General features: G+C 44.8%; 1 long non-coding RNA gene across 1 annotated transcript in view; it reads left to right on the top strand.

The window, feature by feature from the left end:
- Nucleotides 1–7534: 7534 nt before the first annotated feature.
- The window catches only part of LOC138852090 (uncharacterized), a 29965-nt gene continuing 21795 nt past the window's right edge, over nucleotides 7535–15704 (top strand). The window contains exon 1 of the long non-coding RNA XR_011391562.1: nucleotides 7535–7694. This is a non-coding gene — a long non-coding RNA (uncharacterized lncRNA). The remainder of the gene's footprint in view (nucleotides 7695–15704) is intronic.

Below are 15704 nucleotides of genomic sequence, written 5' to 3'. Positions count from 1 at the left end.
AACTTCAGGAGGATTTACACAAACTCAATACCTGGTCAGAGAACTAGCAGTTGCAGTTCAATGTAGATAACCGTAAAGTTGTAAAGCTCGGGAATGTTCATAACCCCAGCACTTATCAGCTGAATAATGTAGAACTTAGCCATACAGACTGCGAGAAAGACTTTGGGGTTATGGTGAGCAGCAACCTTAAACCAAGACAGCAATGCCTAAGCGTATGTAATAAGGCAAATACATTACCGAGATTTATATCAAGAAGTGTAAGCAACAGAAGTCCAGAGGTTATATTACAGCTTTATACATCATTAGTAAGGCCTCACCTGGATTATGCAGCTCAGTTCTGGTCTCCATATTACAGAATGGATAAAATCTCGTTAGACAACATTCAGGGAAGAATGACAGAGTTAATTCATAGCATTAGAAATCTTCCTTATGAAGAAAGATTGAAGACCCTTAAATTACATTCACTTGTGAGACGAAGAATGGGTGACATGATCGAAGTGTACAAGTGTAAGATGGGTATTGGTTTAGGAAGGCACATAAGCAAACACTATGACATATTTATTAGAAAACGTTTCGGTCCTTGGACCGTGATCACTTCTAACATACAGAGGTAGGAAGACATTATATATAGGCGGAGAGTGAGGTGTGAGTGACGCATTGTGACCTGAAGAATGCCATGTTGGGATGAGGACGGGAAGACCATGAGATCATGTGACTCCTGTGTTGTTGGGTTGGTGGTGCTTAGCCTGCTTAGTTATTCTAATGTTTTAGAAATTTTGTGGTTTCCAATGTTACGTTCTATAGTGTCGGTGACGGCGATTAATGAGGCTTCTAGGCACCGTCGGTGTCTGAGGTATGGTTCAGTGAGAACGAGTTGTGCCTCATTCCAGTTCATCAAATGCCCCGTGGAGTCTATATGGAGGGCACAGGCGTACCTTAAATCGTCTCTGTTACAAGCACTTCGATGCTCGTTCAGGCGGACCGCAAGATGTCTGCCTATCTCGCCTACATTTTGCTTGAGACAGAATCCACAGGGGATGGTATAGACGCCTGCTGTAGAAGTTAGAGGTGTGGGGCTGCGTTTCGTAGTGAGGTCTTTGATAGATGATGTGTTTATGGTGGAAACGTTGATATTACTCATAGCAAGTGCCCGGCGAGTATTCATTCTTGATGAAGAATGTATTCACATAACACAAGCGTTTACACGTCTTCAGTTTCCATCTTTCTTCATCCGAGATTGCAGACACAAGGCACAAGCTATCCTCAACAAACCGCCCATGGAACAGCCCTCTAAGCAGTTCATAGTGCTCCCATGTAGTGATGTTGCCATGAATACTCGCCGGGCACATGCTATGAGTAACATCAATGTTTCCACCATAAACATATCATTTATCAAAGACCTCACTACAAAACGCAGCCCCACACCTCTAACTTCTACAGCAGGCGTCTACACCATCCCCTGTGGATTCTGTCCCAAGAAATATGTAGGCGAGACAGGCAGAGATCTTGTGGTCCGCCTGAACGAGCATCGAAGTGCCTGTAACAGAGACGATTTAAATTATAAAATCAAGAATTTTGTTAATTGTTTTACAATAGTTTAAACAACGCTGTCATGTGGGAGAATGTAGATTATAAGAACGTGTACACATATGTATGTGTGTTCGTAGCATGGTGTTTAGAGTGAGGTGTGTGTGTGTGTGTGTGTGTGTGTACTGACCTATAAATGGTTTTAGAAGTCGAATCTTAGCTCCTGGGCTTGGCTTTCAACTTGTGCTTCAGCAGATTCACTTGGTCTTTGCCTGATGGGCTCTAGTGTACCTTCTCTTAAATCAATATATAAAGCTTCTACCACTTCTTCGCTGTCATTCTACTTCCTGATCATAGACGAAAAAAATATTTATTGGGATCAGTACGCCTCATCTGTCTTTAATTTCTAGCTGTGTCCCCCTAGTACCTGTTTCTCTCCTCTATAACAACCTGTTGCTGTTTACGTTATCATTTACTCTGAGTATTTGTATATTATCATGTCTCTCCAGGATCTTCTGTAGTCTTATTATTTACGTTGTGTTAGTCTCTCCTCGTAGATCATAACTCTTAACTCTGGAAAAACTCACTGTATATCTCTCCACTTTCTCTAGTGTGTTAACATCTTAGAGGTGCGGGTTCCATGCTGGTGCTGCATACTCCAAAATGGACATCACACCTACTACTACTACAACAACTACTACTACTACTACTAATACTACTACTACTGCTACTAATACTACTACTACTAATAATAATAATATATTTCTAGCAGTACATGTACAAGGTATACAGATCATAGCTGACAACAATGACATACTATTATATAGAAAGTCACTTGTTATGCCGAGCATTTCAGGCAAATTAAGTCAGTTTTGTCCCGGGATGCGACCCACACTAGTTGACTGTGACTCAGGTACATATTTTATACTGATGGATGAACATAGACAACCAGTGTAAGGAAGCACCATCAGTGTTATTAATGGCAGGTACGAGGTGCCTGGCGCCACACCCAGTGTAAGGAAGCACCATCAGTGTTATTAAGGGCAGGTACGAGGTGCCTGGCGCCACAGCCAGAAAGAAATCGAAAAATTATGGAAACTGAGTTAATCTTTTTGAAAAATAGTTAAGTGTTTATGAACAGTGGTAAAAGAATCAACGTTGTAGGAGGTTTCTCCAAGGAAATATAGTTATTTATATCATGTATGGTGACGGTGATGTGCCTGCCAAGTCTCCTCTCAACCTCCATATTTTATGGAAGTTTTTCCTTGTTTTTTTCCTTGCTATTTCTTGCATTATTATTTCTAATATAATAACTGACGATTTGGCATCATAAAATAGTAGGTGAGATTATCTGTAGACTTCTAGCCGGTGGTCTGGTGGCTAAAGCTCCCGCTTCACACACGGAGAGCCCGGGTTCGATTCCCGGCGGGTGGAAACATTTCGACACGTTTCCTTACACCTGTTGTCCTGTTCACCTAGCAGCAAATAGGTATCTGGGTGTTAGTCGACTGGTGTGGGTGGCATCCTGGGGGAAAAGTAGAACGAGTTTGTTTGGCGTTCTGGTAGCAGGGTGTAAATGATACGTCTTCGGAGGCTTCTTTGTTTATTTGTAATGTCGTGGTGGGTACACAGGCTTGTGTGTTGTGCCCATGGCCCGGGCAGGGCCATCCCACGAGAGAGAGCTAGGAGTAGGCCTTGTTGACTGAGTGACGTGAGCAGCCAGAGTAAGAGCGTGGCAAGGGCAGGCAGGCTGAAGAGGCAACTCCTATAGGTGGCAGCACCAGCATGGCGCGAAATATGAACTAAGCTGGCAGACAGCATGGGCTGTCTGTGCAGACAGTGCAGGCTGTCTACACAAGATTAAGGACCACAATGGAAATAAGTTAGACAGTCCTCGATGACGCACTGACTATCTTGCATTATCCTGGGTGGCTAACCCTCCGGGGTTAAAAATCCGAACTAAATATTATCTTAGGAGGAGCTTACCATACCACGGGCGGGATTGAACCCGCGGTCAGAGAGTCTCAAAACTCCAGCCCGTCGCGTTAGTCACTAGACCAGCTAGCAACAATAAGATTCGTCCAACTAGGTATATTTCTACACCATAGGAAGGTTAGCATAGGCCACCACTGTGACCACAAATGCAAGTTTTTACAGACGAATCTCCAGCTAGCGTGGCCGTGACGAACTCTAGCTCAAGTCCCCTCAATGCCGTCAACATGACTCACGAAATCACGTATGGTTTGTTCGCAATCGTGTCATTACGATTTCGTGAGTCATGTTAGGAGGAGCTTATTTGTAGACTTCCAGCCAATCATATGAGAGTAGGAGGAGTTTATACGGAGACTTCCAGCCAATCATATGAGAGTAGGAGGAGTTTATACGGAGACTTCCAGCCAATCAGGAACCATCTGGGAACATTAGCCGACTCGGCAGGAATTCCTGCTCTGGAGAGAGAGAGAGGCAGGAGAAATCACTTCATTATTACGCTTATATCAACTCGACGGCTTATTTATCTATCAGAATTGATCTAATACGATAAAATAAACACTATAAATAACATACAAACATATATACTCTAGGCTGATTAAAATAGGCCATAATATGGCGAGAGTCCACCAGCAATATTCGATATAAAAGTTATTTCCCCTCCTCCCATGTCGTATTCTTTGGCCTTGAGTAAGAGAAAACGGAGTTTTGAAGAGGATAACTGAGGAAAACACCGAAACAAACGCGATTATCGTGGAATTTTTTTTTCTTTCGAGACGAGGTGCCGGCCGGCATTCCAAGCCAATATCTCGAAAGTAAGTTATTGTCTTACTTCACTTAACTACGCCTTTATTGCTTAATTAAGTGGAGTAATATTCAAAGTAATTGTAAAATAATGATTATTCTTATTTTTAATAGTACACTTTTGGAAATATTCCAAATATTTTGGGATTTATGTGAGAGTAAAGGCCAGATATTTATGTGAGAGTAAAGGTCAGATATTTATGTGAGAGTAAAGGCCAGATATTTATGTGAGAGTAAAGGCCAGATATTTATGTGGGAGTAAAGGCCAGATATTTATGTGAGAGTAAAGGCCAGATATTTATGTGAGAGTAAAGGCCAGATATTTATGTGAGAGTAAAGGCCAGATATTTATGTGGGAGTAAAGGCCAGATATTTATGTGAGAGTAAAGGCCAGATATTTATGTGGGAGTAAAGGCCAGATATTTATGTGAGAGTAAAGGCCAGATATTTATGTGGGAGTAAAGGCCAGATATTTATGTGAGAGTAAAGGCCAGATATTTATGTGAGAGTAAAGGCCAGATATTTATGTGAGAGTAAAGGCCAGATATTTATGTGAGAGTAAAGGCCAGATATTTATGTGAGAGTAAAGGCCAGATATTTATGTGAGAGTAAAGGCCAGATATTTATGTGAGAGTAAAGGCCAGATATTTTGTAAAAGTCTAAGAACTAACAAACTTTATTTTTTGTGGAATAAAGATAAGATAATTAGAGGAAAGTGCGACACCAAAAAATCGTATTAGCATTGTTCTCTGGGTACCAAGTGCCCAAACAACCTTACGTCGTGCCATTGTTCTCTGGGTACCAAGTGCCCAAACAACCTTACGTCGTGCCATTGTTCTCTGGGTACCAAGTGCCCAAACAACCTTATGTCGTGCCATTGTTCTCTGGGTACCAAGTGCCCAAACAACCTTATGTCGTGCCATTGTTCTCTGGGTACCAAGTGCCCAAACAACCTTACGTCGTGCCATTGTTCTCTGGGTACCAAGTGCCCAAACAACCTTACGTCGTGCCATTGTTCTCTGGGTACCAAGTGCCCAAACAACCTTACGTCGTGCCATTGTTCTCTGGGTACCAAGTGCCCAAACAACCTTACGTCGTGCCATTGTTCTCTGGGTACCAAGTGCCCAAACAACCTTACGTCGTGCCATTGTTCTCTGGGTACCAAGTGCCCAAACAACCTTACGTCGTGCCATTGTTCTCTGGGTACCAAGTGCCCAAACAACCTTACGTCGTGCCATTGTTCTCTGGGTACCAAGTGCCCAAACAACCTTACGTCGTGCCATTGTTCTCTGGGTACCAAGTGCCCAAACAACCTTACGTCGTGCCATTGTTCTCTGGGTACCAAGTGCCCAAACAACCTTACGTCGTGCCATTGTTCTCTGGGTACCAAGTGCCCAAACAACCTTACGTCGTGCCATTGTTCTCTGGGTACCAAGTGCCCAAACAACCTTACGTCGTGCCATTGTTCTCTGGGTACCAAGTGCCCAAACAACCTTACGTCGTGCCATTGTTCTCTGGGTACCAAGTGCCCAAACAACCTTACGTCGTGCCATTGTTCTCTGGGTACCAAGTGCCCAAACAACCTTACGTCGTGCCATTGTTCTCTGGGTACCAAGTGCCCAAACAACCTTACGTCGTGCCATTGTTCTCTGGGTACCAAGTGCCCAAACAACCTTACGTCGTGCCATTGTTCTCTGGGTACCAAGTGCCCAAACAACCTTACGTCGTGCCATTGTTCTCTGGGTACCAAGTGCCCAAACAACCTTACGTCGTGCCATTGTTCTCTGGGTACCAAGTGCCCAAACAACCTTACGTCGTGCCATTGTTCTCTGGGTACCAAGTGCCCAAACAACCTTACGTCGTGCCATTGTTCTCTGGGTACCAAGTGCCCAAACAACCTTACGTCGTGCCATTGATCTTTGGGTACCCAAAAACAACCTTACGTCGTGCAAGTGCCCAAACAACCTTACGTCGTGCCATTGTTCTCTGGGTACCAAGTGCCCAAACAACCTTACGTCGTGCCATTGTTCTCTGGGTACCAAGTGCCCAAACAACCTTACGTCGTGCCATTGTTCTCTGGGTACCAAGTGCCCAAACAACCTTACGTCGTGCCATTGTTCTCTGGGTACCAAGTGCCCAAACAACCTTACGTCGTGCCATTGTTCTCTGGGTACCAAGTGCCCAAACAACCTTACGTCGTGCCATTGTTCTCTGGGTACCAAGTGCCCAAACAACATTACGTCGTGCCATTGTTCTCTGGGTACCAAGTGCTCAAACAACCTTACGTCGTGCCATTGTTCTCTGGGTAACAAGTGCCCAAACAACCTTACGTCGTGCCATTGTTCTCTGGGTACCAATTGCCCAAACAACCTTACATCGTGCCATTGCTCTCTGGGTACCAAGTGCCCAAACAACCTTACATCGTGCCATTGTTCTCTGGGTACCAAGTGCCCAAACAACCTTACATCGTGCCATTGTTCTCTGGGTACCAAGTGCCCAAACAACCTTACATCGTGCCATTGTTCTCTGGGTACCAAGTGCCCAAACAACCTTACATCGTGCCATTGTTCTCTGGGTACCAAGTGCCCAAACAACCTTACGTCGTGCCATTGCTCTCTGGGTACCAAGTGCCCAAACAACCTTACGTCGTGCCATTGTTCTCTCGGTACCAAGTGCCCAAACAACCTTACGTCGTGCCATTGTTCTCTGGGTACCAAGTGCCCAAACAACGTTACGTCGTGCCATTGTTCTCTGGGTACCAAGTGCCCAAACAACCTTACGTCGTGCCATTGCTCTCTGGGTACCAAGTGCCCAAACAACCTTACATCGTGCCATTGTTCTCTGGGTACCAAGTGCCCAAACAACCTTACATCGTGCCATTGTTCTCTGGGTACCAAGTGCCCAAACAACCTTACGTCGTGCCATTGTTCTCTGGGTACCAAGTGCCCAAACAACCTTACGTCGTGCCATTGTTCTCTGGGTACCAAGTGCCCAAACAACCTTACGTCGTGCCATATAGAACTACCATCCTGCCAATTGTCATTTTAAGTAAATCTTTCTTTTTTCAGTTGTTGTTTGAGGTATCTTGTTGACAAATATTTACATTAAATAGAGTAAAAAAAAAAATAGAGAAAAAAAATAATTTTTTTCTTGCTACTCCCCTAAGTCTCCCAGACACAGCATTACGATGACTGTCCCAACTTCCAGTTGAACTTTCCCTCCTGAAAGATAATTTTGTACCTGCAACATGTGATAACAATTCTTTCAGAAGTTGCTAGAGTTTCCATTAGAGGTTGAGTGAGAAGACAGTTGAGTATATAAGAGGACCTCGCAGATCTGCCTGCCAGAACCACACCATCTGAGGAGAAGTTCAGGTAAGTTCTTTTGCTAGTGATTGTATTATAGTGTAAGGACATTCATATTGTATGACTTCTGTTGTATTTGGGAGATATATGGCAGGAACATCCTCGGTGTGCAGTTATCTTCTTGTATATATATATTGGTTACATGGTGAGAGTACACACACTTTGTGTGTACTCTTTACTGAGTAGTTACATACAGTAACGCACTTAGCGTGATGTTACCTGTAACAGTAAGTCATATGTTGGTTTCACCCGCGATGATCACACTATGTTGCTAGAATTACCGACAATATGTAAAGTAAAAGGACACAAGTGCAACTAATGTGACATTTTATTTTGGCAGCGTTTCGCTCTCCAGGACCTTTATCAAGCTGTTACCAACAATACATGGACACAGAGGGGATATATAGGCCTACAGTGAGGTGTAACACTAGTGGTAGTAGTAGTGAGAGATGAGAGAGTACATCAATACACACAGTGAGAGTACACTGGACAGTTGAACATCAACACAGTGAGAGTACACTGGACAGTTGAACATCAACACAGTGAGAGTACACTGGACAGTTGAACATCAACACACACAGTGAGAGTACACTGGACAGTTGAACATCAACACAGTGAGAGTACACTGGACAGTTGAACATCAACACAGTGAGAGTACACTGGACAGTTGAACATCAACACACACAGTGAGAGTACACTGGACAGTTGAACATCAACACACACAGTGAGAGTACACTGGACAGTTGAACATCAACACACACAGTGAGAGTACACTGGACAGTTGAACATCAACACACACAGTGAGAGTACACTGGACAGTTGAACATCAACGCACACAGTGAGAGTACACTGGACAGTTGAACATCAACACAGTGAGAGTACACTGGACAGTTGAACATCAACACACACAGTGAGAGTACACTGGACAGTTGAACATCAACGCACACAGTGAGAGTACACTGGACAGTTGAACATCAACGCACACAGTGAGAGTACACTGGAGAGTTGAACATCAACGCACACAGTGAGAGTACACTGGACAGTTGAACATCAACACACACAGTGAGAGTACACTGGACAGTTGAACATCAACACAGTGAGAGTACACTGGAGAGTTGAACATCAACGCACACAGTGAGAGTACACTGGACAGTTGAACATCAACACACACAGTGAGAGTACACTGGAGAGTTGAACATCAACGCACACAGTGAGAGTACACTGGAGAGTTGAACATCAACGCACACAGTGAGAGTACACTGGACAGTTGAACATCAACACACGCAGTGAGAGTACACTGGACAGTTGAACATCAACACACACAGTGAGAGTACACTGGACAGTTGAACATCAACGCACACAGTGAGAGTACACTGGACAGTTGAACATCAACGCACACAGTGAGAGTACACTCGACAGTTGAACATCAACACACACAGTGAGAGTACAGTGGGCAGTTGAACATCAACGCACACAGTGAGAGTACAGTGGGCAGTTGAACATCAACGCACACAGTGAGAGTGCACTGGACAGTTGAACATCAACGCACACAGTGAGAGTACACTGGACAGTTGAACATCAACACACACAGTGAGAGTACACTGGACAGTTGAACATCAACACACACAGTGAGAGTACACTGGACAGTTGAACATCAACACACACAGTGAGAGTACACTGGACAGTGAACATCAACACACACAGTGAGAGTACACTGGACAGTTGAACATCAACACACACAGTAAGAGTACACTGGACAGTTGACCACCAACACACAGTGAGAGTACACTGGACAGTGACCACCAACACATAGTGAGAGTACACTGGACAGTGAACATCAACACACACAGTAAGAGTACACTGGACAGTTGACCACCAACACACAGTGAGAGTACACTGGACAGTGAACATCAACACACAGTGAGAGTACACTGGACAGTTGAACATCAACACACACAGTGAGAGTACACTGGACAGTGAACATCAACACACACAGTGAGAGTACACTGGACAGTGAACATCAACGTAACTTCATTCATTACGGCCCTTTTAGTTCTCTTCCTGAGTTATCTTATTCTATTCCTTCCTGAAACCTTCCTGAATCTGAATTTTTCCAGTTGAAAACCATTGTTGTGAGTCCTATCTAGGCTAGAAATTTTTAGCACGCTATTTACATCCCATTGATTTATTCCTGTTTTCCATTTATACACTTCAATCATATCCCCTCTAATTCTACGCCTATCTAGAGAGTGCAGATTCAGGGCCTCATAGGGAAGGTTTCTGATACATGGGATCAACTTTGTCATCCACCTATGAACATTCTCCAGTGCATGTATATCCATTCTGTAATATTGTGACCAGAACTGTGCAGCATAATCTAAATGAGGACTAACCAAGGATATATAGAGTTGAATAACAACCTGAGGATTATTTATACTTCTTGATATGAAGCCAAGGACTCTGTTAGCTTCATTGTGAACGCTTATGCACTGTTCTCTTGGTTTCAGATTACTGCTAACCAGAACTCCTAAATCTTTTTCGCAATCAGTAATATTAAGATCTACATTATTTAGTTTATATGTGGCATGGTTATTATCCTTTCCAACATTTAGAACTTTGCATTTGTCAGTATTAAACTGCATCTGCCACTTCTCCGACCATTGCCTCAGTCTATTCAAATCATCCTGGAGTGCTCTAGTGTTCTCGTTAGAATGAATTTGACGGCCTATTTTGGTGCCATCAGCAAACTTGCTTATGTCACTATTTATTCCCTCATCTATGTCGTGAACAACAAGGGGCCCAACACTGACCCTGTGGAACACCGCTTGTGACGTGCCCCCATTCTGTCACAGCAGTGACGTCTGTATACAACACAAGCTTATGACACTTGACACTGATGGTCATGAAACTAACACAGCAGTGACGTCTGTATACAACACAAGCTTATGACACTTGACACAGATGGTCATGAAACTAACACAGCGCTGACGTCTGTATACAACAGAAGCTTATGACACTTAACACTGATGGTCATGAAACTAACACAGCGCTGACGACTGTATACAACAGAAGCTTATGACACTTAACACTGATGGTCATGAAACTAACACAGCAGTGACGTCTGTATACAACACAAGCTTATGACATCTGACACTGACGGTCATGAAACTAACACAGCAGTGACGTCTGTATACAACACAAGCTTATGACATCTGACACTGATGGTCATGAAACTAACACAGCGCTGACGTCTGTATACAACACAAGCTTATGACACTTGACACTGATGGTCATGAAACTAACACAGCAGTGACGTCTGTATACAACACAAGCTTATGACACTTGACACTGATGGTCATGAAGCTAACACAGCAGTGACGTCTGTATACAACACAAGCTTATGACACCTGACACTGACAGTCTTGTCTTTCATATTTCAATAATAAAAATGGGCCCAGAATATCTTGATTCTTGAAGGTTTTCTCAACTTCTGGATCAGTTTCCAAGATTATCAAATACACATTATCAGGCTTTTAATCTTAATAAAATTAAAAATAATTAGTACTAAGTCGAAGAATGATAAATAACCAAGATAACTTTGTTTACAGTTTACGTCTGGTCTTGTCTGGTATAAATGTTCTGGTGATGTATAAAAATGTTATGTCTAGTAGTGGCATCATGTGGGCTGTGTTGCCTTACCATTCCCTACCCAGGAATCTCTTCTTACCAGTCACACGTCTTACTGTGGCATCATGTGGGCTGTGATGCCTTACCATTCCCTACCCAGGAATCTCTTCTTACCAGTCACACGTCTTACTGTGGCATCATGTGGGCTGTGATGCCTTACCATTCCCTACCCAGGAATATCTTCTTACCAGTCACACGTCTTACTGTGGCATCATGTGGGCTGTGATGCCTTACCATTCCCTACCCAGGAATATCTTCTTACCAGTCACACGTCTTACTGTGGCATCATGTGGGCTGCGATGCCTTACCATTCCCTACCCAGGAATCTCTTCTTACCAGTCACACGTCTTACTGTGGCATCATGTGGGCTGTGTTGCCTTACCATTCCCTACCCAGGAATATCTTCTTACCAGTCACACGTCTTACTGTGGCATCATGTGGGCTGTGATGCCTTACCATTCCCTACCCAGGAATCTCTTCTTACCAGTCACACGTCTTACTGTGGCATCATGTGGGCTGTGATGCCTTACCATTCCCTACCCAGGAATCTCTTCTTACCAGTCACACGTCTTACTGTGGCATCATGTGGGCTGTGATGCCTTACCATTCCCTACCCAGGAATCTCTTCTTACCAGTCACACGTCTTACTGTGGCATCATGTGGGCTGTGATGCCTTACCATTCCCTACCCGGGAATCTCTTCTTATCAGTCACACGTCTTAGTGTGGCATCATGTGGGCTGTGATGCCTTACCATTCCCTACCCAGCAATATCTTCTTTCCAGTCACACGTCTTAGTGTGGCATCATGTGGGCTGTGATGCCTTACCATTCCCTACCCAGGAATATCTTCTTTCCAGTCACACGTCTTACTGTGGCATCATGTGGGCTGTGATGCCTTACCATTCCCTACCCAGGAATCTCTTCTTACCAGTCAGAATCTCTTCTTTCCAGTCACACGTCTTACTGTGGCATCATGTGGGCTGTGTTGCCTTACCATTCCCTACCCAGGAATCTCTTCTTACCAGTCACACGTCTTACTGTGGCATCATGTGGGCTGTGATGCCTTACCATTCCCTACCCAGGAATCTCTTCTTACCAGTCACACGTCTTACTGTGGCATCATGTGGGCTGTGATGCCTTACCATTCCCTACCCGGGAATCTCTTCTTATCAGTCACACGTCTTAGTGTGGCATCATGTGGGCTGTGATGCCTTACCATTCCCTACCCAGGAATATCTTCTTTCCAGTCACACGTCTTAGTGTGGCATCATGTGGGCTGTGATGCCTTACCATTCCCTACCCAGGAATATCTTCTTTCCAGTCACACGTCTTACTGTGGCATCATGTGGGCTGTGATGCCTTACCATTCCCTACCCAGGAATCTCTTCTTTCCAGTCACACGTCTTACTGTGGCATCATGTGGGCTGTGTTGCCTTACCATTCCCTACCCAGGAATCTCTTCTTACCAGTCACACGTCTTACTGTGGCATCATGTGGGCTGTGATGCCTTACCATTCCCTACCCAGGAATCTCTTCTTTCCAGTCACACGTCTTACTGCTCTTACCAGTCACACGTCTTACTGTGGCATCAGGTGGGCTGTGATGCCTTACCATTCCCTACCCGGGAATCTCTTCTTACCAGTCACACGTCTTAGTGTGGCATCATGTGGGCTGTGATGCCTTACCATTCCCTACCTGGGAATCTCTTCTTACCAGTCACACGTCTTACTGTGGCATCATGTGGGCTGTGATGCCTTACCATTCCCTACCCAGGAATATCTTCTTACCAGTCACACGTCTTACTGTGGCATCATGTGGGCTGTGATGCCTTACCATTCCCTACCCAGGAATATCTTCTTACCAGTCACACGTCTTACTGTGGCATCATGTGGGCTGTGATGCCTTACCATTCCCTACCCAGGAATATCTTCTTACCAGTCACACGTCTTACTGTGGCATCATGTGGGCTGTGATGCCTTACCATTCCCTACCCAGGAATCTCTTCTTACCAGTCACACGTCTTACTGTGGCATCATGTGGGCTGTGATGCCTTACCATTCCCTACCCGGGAATATCTTCTTACCAGTCACACGTCTTACTGTGGCATCATGTGGGCTGTGTTGCCTTACCATTCCCTACCCAGGAATATCTTCTTACCAGTCACACGTCTTACTGTGGTATCATGTGGGCTGTGATGCCTTACCATTCCCTACCCAGGAATATCTTCTTACCAGTCACACGTCTTACTGTGGCATCATGTGGGCTGTGATGCCTTACCATTCCCTACCCAGGAATCTCTTCTTACCAGTCACACGTCTTACTGTGGCATCATGTGGGCTGTGATGCCTTACCATTCCCTACCCGGGAATATCTTCTTACCAGTCACACGTCTTACTGTGGTATCATGTGGGCTGTGATGCCTTACCATTCCCTACCCAGGAATATCTTCTTTCCAGTCACACGTCTTACTGTGGCATCATGTGGGCTGTGATGCCTTACCATTCCCTACCCAGGAATCTCTTCTTACCAGTCACACGTCTTACTGTGGCATCATGTGGGCTGTGATGCCTTACCATTCCCTACCCAGGAATCTCTTCTTACCAGTCACACGTCTTACTGTGGCATCATGTGGGCTGTGATGCCTTACCATTCCCTTCCCAGGAATCTCTTCTTACCAGTCACACGTCTTACTGTGGCATCATGTGGGCTGTGATGCCTTACCATTCCCTACCCAGGAATCTCTTCTTACCAGTCACACGTCTTACTGTGGCATCATGTGGGCCGTGATGCCTTACCATTCCCTACCCAGGAATCTCTTCTTACCAGTCACACGTCTTACTGTGGCATCATGTGGGCTGTGATGCCTTACCATTCCCTACCCAGGAATCTCTTCTTACCAGTCACACGTCTTACTGTGGCATCATGTGGGCTGTGATGCCTTACCATTCCCTACCCAGGAATCTCTTCTTACCAGTCACACGTCTTACTGTGGCATCATGTGGGCTGTGATGCCTTACCATTCCCTACCCAGGAATCTCTTCTTTCCAGTCACACGTCTTACTGCTCAACAATTCTTATTACTGAGTGACCATTAGTGGTTATGAGTGTGTACTCACCTAGTTGTGGTTACAAGGGTCGAGTCATAGCTCCTGGCCCCGCCTCTTCACTGGTCGCCACTAGGTCCACTCTCCCTACTACATCAGCTTTATCATACCTCTTCTTAAAGCTATGTACGGTAACTGCCTCCACCACCTTTCCACTTCCTGACAACTCTGTAACTAAAGAAATACTTCCTAACATCTCTGTGATTCCTGTGAGTCTTCAACTTCCAATTGTTGTTGTGTCCCATCTCTGGAACATCCTGTCTGTCCATATTGTCGATTCCTCTCAGTATTTTATTTGTTGTTATCAAGTCAGCCCTGTCCCTCCTGTCCTCCAGTGTCATCAGGTCGAGTTCTCTAACCTCTACTCGTAGGATATGCCCCTTAGCTTCGGGAATAGTCTCGTTGCAAACCTTTGCACTTTATCTAATTTCCTGACGTGCTTGGCCAGGTGTGGGTTCCAAACTGGTGCTGCATACTTCAGTATGGGCCTGACGTACTCGGTGTACAGGGTACGGAACGACACCTTACTGAGACGTCGGAATGCTACGGTTAGGTCGCCCACATGATACAGAAGTTATTTAATATGCACCTCAGGCGATGTGCTCGGTATGAAGCTTACCCCAAGATCCTTTTCCTTGAGAGAGTTATGCAGCCTTTGACCTCTTAGGCTGTACTCCGTCTGTGGTCTCCTTCGTCCTTCCCCAGCCTTTATAACTGCACTTGCTGGGATTAAACTCCAGGAGCCATTGAACGTGTGTGTGTGTGTGTGTGTGTGTGTGTGTGCGTGTGTACTCACCTAGTTGAGGTTGCAGGGGTCGAGTCCAAGCTCCTGGCCCCGCCTCTTCACTGGTCGCTACTAGGTCACTCTCCCTGAACCGTGAGCTTTATCATACCTCTGCTTAAAGCTATGTATGGATCCTGCCTCCACTAAATCGCTTCCCAAACTATTCCACTTCCTGACTACTCTGTGGCTGAAGAAATACTTCCTAACATCCCTGTGAGTCATCTATGTCTTCAACTTACAACAGTGTCCCCTTGTTGCTGTGTCCCATCTCTGGAACATCCTGTCTTTGTCCACCTTGTCAATTTCTCTCAGTATTTTATATGTTGTTATGATGTCTCCCCTAACTCTCCTGTCCTCCAGTGTCTTCAGTCCGATTTCCCTTAACCTTTCTTCGTAGACATTCTCCTTATTCCGGAACTAACCTTGGAAATAAATGGTATAAAA

The sequence above is a fragment of the Cherax quadricarinatus genome, unplaced genomic scaffold (genome assembly GCF_038502225.1).
Source record: "Cherax quadricarinatus isolate ZL_2023a unplaced genomic scaffold, ASM3850222v1 Contig3903, whole genome shotgun sequence".
NCBI classification, from domain to species: Eukaryota; Metazoa; Arthropoda; class Malacostraca; order Decapoda; family Parastacidae; genus Cherax; species Cherax quadricarinatus.
This window is presented reverse-complemented; position numbering and strand designations above follow the sequence as displayed.